The sequence below is a fragment of the Heterodontus francisci genome, chromosome 27 (genome assembly GCF_036365525.1).
Source record: "Heterodontus francisci isolate sHetFra1 chromosome 27, sHetFra1.hap1, whole genome shotgun sequence".
NCBI lineage: Eukaryota > Metazoa > Chordata > Chondrichthyes > Heterodontiformes > Heterodontidae > Heterodontus > Heterodontus francisci.
The window spans coordinates 35,465,266-35,475,508 of NC_090397.1; positions in this window are offsets into that span (position 1 = coordinate 35,465,266).

Below are 10,243 nucleotides of genomic sequence, written 5' to 3' on the forward strand. Positions count from 1 at the left end.
GGGAGGCCTGTATGGAGAACATTGGCGTATCCATGTCTCAAGGTGATGAAGGCATGTGCAAGTGTCCAGCAGCAAAGGAGCAAGTGCAGGGGTGGAACTGGCATTGTTGCTGAGCAGACAGTAAGCTTTCTTTGTGATAGGGAGGATATAGGGTTTAAAGCTCATCTTAGGGTCAATCAGGATTCCAAGTTGTGAACAGTACGCTTCACAGTGGCTGGTGAGAGGGATGCTATCTGTTCTAAGGGAAGGGTGCAGAGAATGCAAAATTATTATGTTGTTTTCCATCATGAAAGCACTATGGTCCCTGAATGCCATAGGGCGAAGTGCAGCTGTGAAATTAGGTGTTGCCAAGGCTTTACAGTGAAAGTACAGATGGAATTCAGCTCTGTCAAAGAAAATGTGCCATGTTAGGCACTCCATTATAAGCTGAACAATCTTAAGTTGTGATAATCAAATGGAGAGGGGGAAAAATGTAATAAAATTAAGAATAATTTTATTACCTTTCCAAATGGTCTGAACATCTGCAACTGGGGTAGATAGGGAGCACATAAGCTTCTGTCATAGAAAGAGACAGCATATTTCCAACTTAATTTGTTCTATCTGCTCTTGCTAATAATTAAAATTAATAAAGTGAATGGCATCACAAAAACATTACAATAGTATAGTGTATTTTGTTGATACAAAACTAATTGTGAAATGTCAATGGAAAAGCAAGTGAAACAAGAGGTAGGCACAAGTGCAAGGGTACCAGGAGTGATGAAAACAATATCTGAAATCTTTAAAAAGTGCCATATGGTGCTGAGTTCATAATGTAAAATCTGGGATGACAGGCGGTAGCAGCTGAGAAATAATCCCCTTGGAGATTTTTGCATGGGTTTTATTATGCATTAACCTGATAATTCAATGATAAATATAGGATACTGCACAATAGATGTCAAAAGCTGCATTCTATTTTATAACTGAAAAGCTTCTGCAACTGACAAGCATTTCAGACGCAAGGGACATTTCTTATGAATGAATTGAATACAGAATTCTCTGGCTACTATGCATGAATATTTTTAATCCACAGAACTAAACCCAAAGCTACTCAAAGTTATTATCATTTTGTAGTTTTCTTTTGTATTCAATTTAACCCAATTTACCAGCCCTCCCTCTTCAAGGGCTGTTGCAAATTTCTTCTGCTGAGAGAGAAGGCAACATGTCAAATGCTCAGACCTGACTTCTGACACTGATGCCAAATGTACTCAGCCAACAAGAAGCTCAGCTGACAGGACTGAGTGTGTGTTACAAAAGGAGATGCCCTTTAACCACCCAATCATATAGCAGCTGAATGACAAGTGTACTGAGGTAATTCAGCATTTTTACTACAAGATGTCAGTACAGCCATTTCTAATAAGAAGTGCTTGCCAGGCTCTGCTAATTGGTCAGCAATCAATTTAGCCAATGAGTTCTGCTGAGTTAAAAAGACAATGGAGGTGCAACATTGAATCCCTGGTCTACTCCTGAGTTAGTAAGCCTCAGCTTGGGAAATGGGGCATACACTAAAGTGGCCATGAATTTGACACGTCAAAAGCATGCTGTGTTTCCATTGTTCATTATTAGAATATGGCCTACTGCTGGAAATATGTGGGTCAATGTGAGGTGAGCATAAGATTGGTCTTGGCTGTAACATCCCTCCCCGTCATCAAATAGCTTTCTGATATTCATGTCAAGGCTCAAAGATGGTAATGGATTGTAAAAACAAGATAAAATACACAGCAGGTCTGGCAGCATCTGTGGAGAGAGAAACAGTTAATTTTTCTGATCAATGTTGTCATAACGAGTATTTCCAGCATTTTCTATTTTTATTTCAGATTTCCAGCATATACTGTATTTTGCTTATGCATAATGTATGCTTGGACAAGGAACCAAAGGGCAATTGGTGCCCATGAGGTGGTGGAGATGATTTTCTGCTTTGATACTGTTTCCTGCTGTAAATTGGCCTCCAATCTCCTCTTAAGCACAAAAAACAAAGAACAGGCTAACTTTAGAACACTGGACTTGGTATCACAAAGTGGTTTTAATGTACACATATAAATTTATATCAGATGTTTCTTCATACCATCATACCTATTCTTTGTGCTATTTTAAAATCTAAACTGGTGCTATGCCAAGGCAATACCTGAGAGCCAGGGATGTCAGTGATACTTGGCTATCTCATGATATTGAAAACCTCTTGGGACTGAGGTATCAGGGTTTCTGAATCCTGGGAGATGTATGGGCAGCTCGATACTTTATCCTGACACCTCCATATGCAAGCATCTTTCAGACAATCCTTGCCTGCTTGCAAGCCATCTGTGCATGAAATTGAGGTCATGAGAACTTCTTGAGAAATCACAAAGGAATCCTTTGGTAAGAAATCTCTACAGTTCAACATTCTGACAAAGGCAGAAGGACAAACCCTGTCACTTAACTATTGTGCCTGCAGGATTCTACTGCCAAGTTAAGTTACTGTAGTCTTTTGAATCCTGCAATGACAAGTATTCTTCCCCATGGTGATTTACTCCCACGTTATTCGGGAGTTGCACTCCAAGTACACTACTGAATATCATAATGAGCTAAATCTCCTGGGGCTTTCATTCTCAGTGTTACACCAATGTGTTTTGTTGAATGATAATTTTCCTTGGTCCACTGACTGGAGATCTAAATTTTTTTTTGGAAGAAATTTAAAAAGAACATTTAAATCAGGATGACTGCTAGCAGCTTAAGGTGATCACTTAGTTTGCAACATTGCAAAGGAGGGAGACGAAATGTCTGTGCATTTCCCAGCAAGAATCAAGACTCAGGAAGTTTAAAGGAACTACATGTTCTTTTCAGCAAGCAAAAAAATACTGCTATAATAAAAGCAAAATACTGCGGATGCTGGAAATCTGAAACAAAAACAAGAAATGCCGGATTCACTCAGCAGGTCTGGCAGCATCTGTGGAAAGAGAAGCAGAGTTAACGTTTCGGGTCAGTGACCCTAAGTTCCGAAGAAGGGTCACTGACCCGAAACGTTAACTCTGCTTCTCTTTCCACAAAAAAATACTGCTAACTGCTATGTTTGACTGATTGAGTGACTGTCATGTGACAAGCCCCTCCCCATCTGCGGTTTTTACGCTGATGTTTTTCTCTGCAGCAGAGGAGATGCAACTGGACTCTGACCTGAGCAGACCTTAAGTGGGGGTCCCTCTCTCTCTCTCTCCATTCCAGCTTGAAAGCCTTCAAATCCTGCTTGTTGACTGACCACCTTTGTATACTCCGGCTACAATCCAAAACCCCATTGGAGGAAATCATCCGTATCACTATTTCCAAGAGACTCGCTGAACCAGTCATCCACCTCTTCAAACTAAAAGCCTCAGGACCACTGAATTCAGCTAGATGCCAGCTGAATCATCAAATGCCACAGTATACCTTTTTTATGGACTCTAACTCAAACAATGTACCTTTCTCCTCTCTGTAACCTATTTATGTGTGTGTAAACCTCCAGAGTGTGTGCGAGGGAAAGTTGGCGCATTGTTTGTTATTTTTATTAGTTCGGTTTAGGTATAATAAAGTTAACCTCTTTCTTTGTTAACTCAAGAAAACCTGTCCAATTGGTTCTTGTTATGATCATCACAAGTAAGTAACCAACACCTACTGAATTGGCCAGTACATCCAATTTAAGAAAGAATTAAACCTGTTGTGGTCAAACAAGGAGAGGGAAAAGAAGGAAGCTGTTCAACCCCTCCTCACTTGACCGTAACATCAGTAACCGACGCCTGACTTCCTTTGTTATCGGCTATATGTATGCAGAACTAGATCTTGAATCTCTCAATCACACTGATTGACTAGAGAGAGACAGAGAGAGAATTGCCTCTCACTGTCCCACATTGCACTTCAGAATTAGAAAGATAAAAAGCATAGACCATTCCCTCAGCAATGTGTCAAGAATTGGTTCACCAAGCTGTCAATTAAAGTTACCAACTTGAAGGAAGTGCTGCCTTTTTGATTTGGAAGCTCATGGCACTGTACTGTCTTTTCAGTTAACCCCCTGCCAATGCATAATGAACAAATAATTCTACCATCAGAGTGCGAGCTGCAAAACCATGTAGCCAACAACTTCCCATTGTCTTAAACCACAAATGTAACACTGCTATTCAAGACAGGCAGGCGACAGAAAACAGAAAACTATAGGCCAGTTAGTCTAACATCTGTCATTGGGAAAAGGCTAGAATACATTCTTAAGGAAGTCGTAGCAGGACATTTAGAAAATCAGAATGCAATCATGCATAGTCAACATGGTTTTATGAAAGGGAAATCATGTTTGACAAATTTATTAGAATTCTTTGAGGATGTAACAAGCAGGGTAAAGGGGAACCAGTAGATGAAGTGTATTTGGATTTCCAAAACGCATTCGATAAAATGCCACATAAAAGGTTACTACACAAGATAAGGGCTCATGGTGTTGAATGTAATATATTAGCATGGGTCAAGGATTGGCTAACTAACAGGAAGCAGAGAGTCAGGATAAATGGGGCATTTTCAGGTTGGCAAACTGTAACTAGCGGGCCTCAACTATTTACGATCTATATTAATGACTTGGATGAAGGGGCCGAGTGTACTGTGGCCAAATTTGCTGATGATACGAAGATAGGTGGGAAAGCAAGTTGTGAGGAGGATGCAAAATGTCTGCAAAGAGATATATATACATATATAGGTTAAGTGAGTGGGCAAAAATTTGGCAGATGAGTATAATGTGCGAAAATATGAACCTGTCTAATTTGGCAGGAAGAATAGGAAAGCAGAATATTATTTACATGGAGAGAGACGGCAGAATGCTGTGGTACAGTGTGATCTGGATGTCCTTGTACACGAATCACAAAAAAGTTAGCATGCGGGTACAGCAAGTAATTAGGAAGGCAAATGGAATGTTGGCATTTATTGTAAGGGGAATGGAGTATAAAAGTCGAGAAGTCTTGCTACAACTGTACAGGGAATTAGTGAGACCTCACCTAGAGTACTGTGTACAGCTTTGGCCACCTTATTTAAGGAGGAATATACTTGCTTTGGAAGCAGTTCAAAGAAGGTTCACTAGACTGATTCTTGGGGTGAAGGGGTTGTCTTATGAGGAAAGGCTAAGCAGGTTGGGCCTATACTCATTGGAGTTTAAAAGAATGAAGGGTAATCTTATTGAAACATAGAAGATTCTGAGGGGGTTTAACAGGGTAGATGCTGAGAGGGTGTTTCCCCTTGTGGGGCAAATCTAGAACTAGGAGGCACAGTTTCAAATTAAGGAGTCTCCGTTTTAAAATGGAGGTGAAGAGGAATTTCTTTTCTCAGAGGGTCATTAATCTTTGGAATTCTCTTCCCCAGACAGCTTTGGAGGCTAGGTCATTGAATATATTTCAGGCTGAGTTAGACAGATTTTTGATTTACAAGAGAGTCAAGGGTTATGAGGGGTGGGGGTGGCAAGGGCTGGCAGGAAAGTGGAGTTAAGGCCACAATCAGATCAGACATGACCTTATTGAACGGCGGAGCAGGCCCGAGGGGCCAAATGGGGCCAAATGACCTACTCCTGTTCCTATTTCTTAAGCACTTACTTCAGAACTGATTCATACTTATTCAGCTCTTCAACTGAAAGCTAAATTTGCCTGATTTTTCAGAAATGTTGAGTAACACTTCAAAGGGCTCATGATATAAAAACAGAAAATACTTGAAATACTCAGCAGGTTCTGGCAGCAACTGTGGCGAGACAAACAGAGTTAACACTTCAGGTTGATGACCTTTCATCAGAATAAGGTAAATAATTTGACTAGAAAATAATTAAACCCTAGATAATTATTTTCATAGCATTTGACAGCTGAAGACCACCTCTGGAAAGCCAGGAAGATGCCAGTTTTATTCATGAAGATTTGAAGTTGTTTTACAATACATATGAGGTGGGATTGGGAGGATTCCCATTCAGTAGCCAGGAATGAATAAGTATTGTCTTATTGTTTACTAGTTTTCTCCAAGTTCCTGCTTAGTACTAAAATCTCAGTAGATATTTATTTAGCAAAAATACATTCCAAATCAATTTGGAAATAGATTAATTATATTCATTGAAATGAATTAGAAGTGAGAACTACTAAATAATTGCTTGGACCATATCATGAGCAGCCATTCATAGGGCTTCATTTTAACATCTCATCTGAAAGACTGCACCTTTGACAATGCAGCACTCCATCAGGAGCGTATTTAAGTATCAGCTGCAATTATGTGCTCAAGTCCTGCCGCGCAGGTTAACCCATGATGACTCAGAGTCAAGAATGCTAGTTAAGATGGCACTTAATGTATACTTGCCGCATGGAAGATGGCAGGATCCCCAAGGACACATTGTACAGCGAGCTCGCCACTGGTATCAGACCTACCGGCCGTCCATGTCTCCGCTTTAAAGACGTCTGCAAACGCGACATGAAGTCCTGTAACATTGATCACAAGTCATGGGAGTCAGTTGCCAGCGATCGCCAGAGCTGGCGGGCAGCCATAAAGGCGGGGCTAAAGAGTGGCGAGTCAAAGAGACTTAGCAGTTGGCAGGAAAAAAGACAGAAGCGCAAGGGGAGAGCCAACTGTGTAACAGCCCCAACAAACAATTTTTTCTGCAGCACCTGTGGAAGAGTCTGTCACTCTAATATTGGCCTTTATAGCCACTCCAGGCGCTGCTCCACAAACCACTGACCACCTCTAGGCGCTTACCCATTGTCTCCCGAGACAAGGAGGCCAAAGAAGAAGAAGAAGAAGAAGAATGTATACTTAAAGGATATGGTTGAAGAGGCTGAAGTGTGCAGGTTGTCAATCCACCACGCCACAAGTTCTCAATCTCACCCAGGTTACTCGACACAATAAACAAAATCAAACCAAACATCCACAAGAAAGGATTGAAACTTGGAGATAATCATTGCAGTCCATTCTTTGGCACTCAACAGTAGTACAATGCTATTGTTATAACTTCCATGTCATAATTTACATTGAATGGAATATCATACAAGAGCATGAGAGATAAGAAGTAACAGAAGAAAAGGGCGGCACAGTGGCGCAGTGGTTAGCACCGTAGCCTCACAGCTCCAGCGACCCGGGTTCAAATCTGGGTACTGCCTGTGTGGAGTTTGTAAGTTCTCCCTGTGTCTGCGTGGGTTTCCTCCAGGTGCTCTGGTTTCCTCCCACATGCCAAAGACTTGCAGGGTGACAGGTTAATTGGCCATTATAAATTGCCCCTTGTGTAGGTAGGTGGTAGGGAAATATAGGAACAGGTGGGGATGTGGTAGGAATATGGAATTAGGGTAGGATTAGTATAAGTGGGTGGTTGATTGTCGGTACAGACTCGGTGGGCCGGAGGGCCTGTTTCAGTGCTGTATCTCTTAAAAAAAAAATTACCATCACATAGAAAACCTGTCTTCTCCATACACTTTTGACAATATAAGTATTGGTTTTAATTTGAAATTGGTTCAGGGTGTGAGAATATAAAATAAGGAATATGAATACAATTAGTTCAGTAGAAACAGAAATTATTTACTCAATACATTCTTTCAGTTAGAGAATACATATTCAGGCAATAACCATGAAACTCATGTTTCCCAGCTTTGTATAAATTGAATTAATTCTACAAAACTAATTGACAATGGGGTGATAATCTGCCTGATAATAATGGTAATGTGTGCCTAACACCATGTAGGAAATGTTAATCTTGGCATTAGAAGTTCATTTTTGTAGTAATAACACTCATTGTATTTTGCAAGGTGGTAATGTTTTAGTGATGATGTATTAATAACTAATTAACAGAATTTATTGGAGAATGGTCCAATTCATTCGAAGCAGGCAGCAGTTGTTTAATTATCACCTTGAGCACTTAACTTTTTCAAACATACTTGTACCTGAATGGAAAATCTGTTTCAAACATCCCTAACAACAAGAAGAACTTTAATGCAAAAGCAAAATACTTCAAATCAACCACGAACATCAAAGGTTATTGGCATTCTGAAAGAACAATCATTGAGATGTGCATGTGAGAATCACAAAGAAAATGTGGACTCAAAGAATATACAAACTAATACAATATCTATCTTTCTCATTGTAGTTGGCTAGAACAGACAGGTCCTAGTCTAATGGAAAGACATCGAAAGATTCAATAGACTTTGAATGATCATCGGTTTGGCCAATCGGGCACTTCAAGACTCCAGGATAGGTCTAGTTGTGTTTCTTATTTAATTCATGTATTATTGGTTAAATAATGATTATCTCAGCAAGAGTGTTTCTGTGAAGACGGATTCTAGTCCATGAACCCCACTCTAACAGCTAATGTGGGAGGTGTGAAAGTCTAAAATAATTTCTTAAATTGGCACTGAACCGTGACTTGAGTGGTAGACGAGGTGGGTATACTAGCGAGATTGCAGGACCTAGAGAAGGTCCTACATAGAGAAGGAGCTGTGTGCTCAAATAGCGATGATAGAGAAGCTGTGGTAAGCAGTATGGACTGGATGTGAAAATGATTGTTTGATCTAGAAGAACTGGGGGGCGTTCTGGTTACTAGCCCTCAAAGAAGAATGGCAGAAAGCACAACAAGGAGTGAAGGAGTTGACTAGAAAGAGGGATGAAGAGTTGAGATGGTGCATCACAGAAATGAAAGAGACTGTGCAGGAGGATATGGAGTTAATATTAACAGAGTTAATATCAAACCTTTCATGAATGTTGTAAAAGAGTTCCATACGAAAAAAAATCCCCGGATTGGACAGTTGAGAAGTAACAAAAGGGTTTGGCAAAAGAGAAAGAGGTTAAAAAAAATCCACTGCAAAAATTAAAGTTTCTGTCAGGAACAAATAGAATAGGTGTTTTCAGCATGCTTTTTATTTTGGTTTTATTTTAAAAAGGAATTGTTCCAAGAATGAGTGTGAATGTGTGGAAGTCTCCTGACCTGTGAATGTAAGACTGTCTTAAAAGCTAAATAACCTTCTGTAGTCTTATCTTTGATTTTGGAAGTAGTAAACATGTTTAACTAATATCTTTCCGACAGGTGTGTGCTATGTACGCATACACATGTATTATTTTTTGAGATACTTGAGTCATGTTTTTTGTTTTGAACTGATTTAAACTATGTGAATATTTCTTGGGTTTGGAAACTGACAATAACACATAAAATATGACATTTGATTTCGCAACACATTATAGGGATCAATATTTCTAATCTGCTTGAAAGTGTGAATGTGGTTAATTGTGTATGTTCATTTCAAGTTAAGATTGTGCACCCAGATTTGGGAAAACTTCAAATTACATTTTTAAGTTAAAGACACTGTTGTCAATTTATTTTGACTGTTGCTTATTTGTGCAATTGTGAAAAGCAATATGTTTGATCAATTCTGAACTTTTTAGAGCACTTTGTTTTAATTGGATTACAGCTAAAAGATTTGCTATTGCTTTTTGCAGCTTAAATTAAAAATGCACGGCTGCATTTTAAACCAATTTGAATGTCAACAATGAATTGTTTCTGCAATTCTGAGACCTACTATTGTGATTGATTCCTCCCCCACTCACGGAGAATTTGACAAGCTACAATAATCAGAAATTGTAAATTGGAATGAGAGAAAAAACACTAAATTAATTTAGGATGGAATGAAGAAGGAGAAAACAGAAAGATTCTATCTTTTTTCTACTGTGACCAGTTGCAGAAGTTTTTGTTTTCAACCTGTATCTCTTTAAAACCTATGGTTTGGAGCTCACAAGCTGTGGGAAGCTTCACCTTCTTTCCTTTTTCGTGTAACAGTGCTGAAGATTTTGCTTCACTGAAATATTTAATTTTTGCTTCAGTTATATTCAGTATTTTTAGTCATTTGGAAAGTCTCCTGAAGAAAGAAAAAGAAAATGGTACAATGGACTGGATTTTTTGCAAACATGTGCTGTTTTGATTATTTTATATGTTCTGTAATGTGCTTTAGTTAATAAAATATTGGTCTGAATTAATTTGGAATTATTGAGGTTCAACTAACCCATTAAATGGTGAAAGCTCAACTTGCATTGTGTTCTCAGTGAAATCCTGGTTGTTGTTAATTGTGTGACAGTATCCAGTTGCAGACATGAGGTAGTCACATACATATTTTTGAACAATGACAAGGACTCAATGATTTTAAGTGATTCCGATTGTTTAAGTATCTTGCTGGTACTGAAATCTGTGACCAGAGAAAAATGGGGAACAATACAGCTATCGACCTAAATG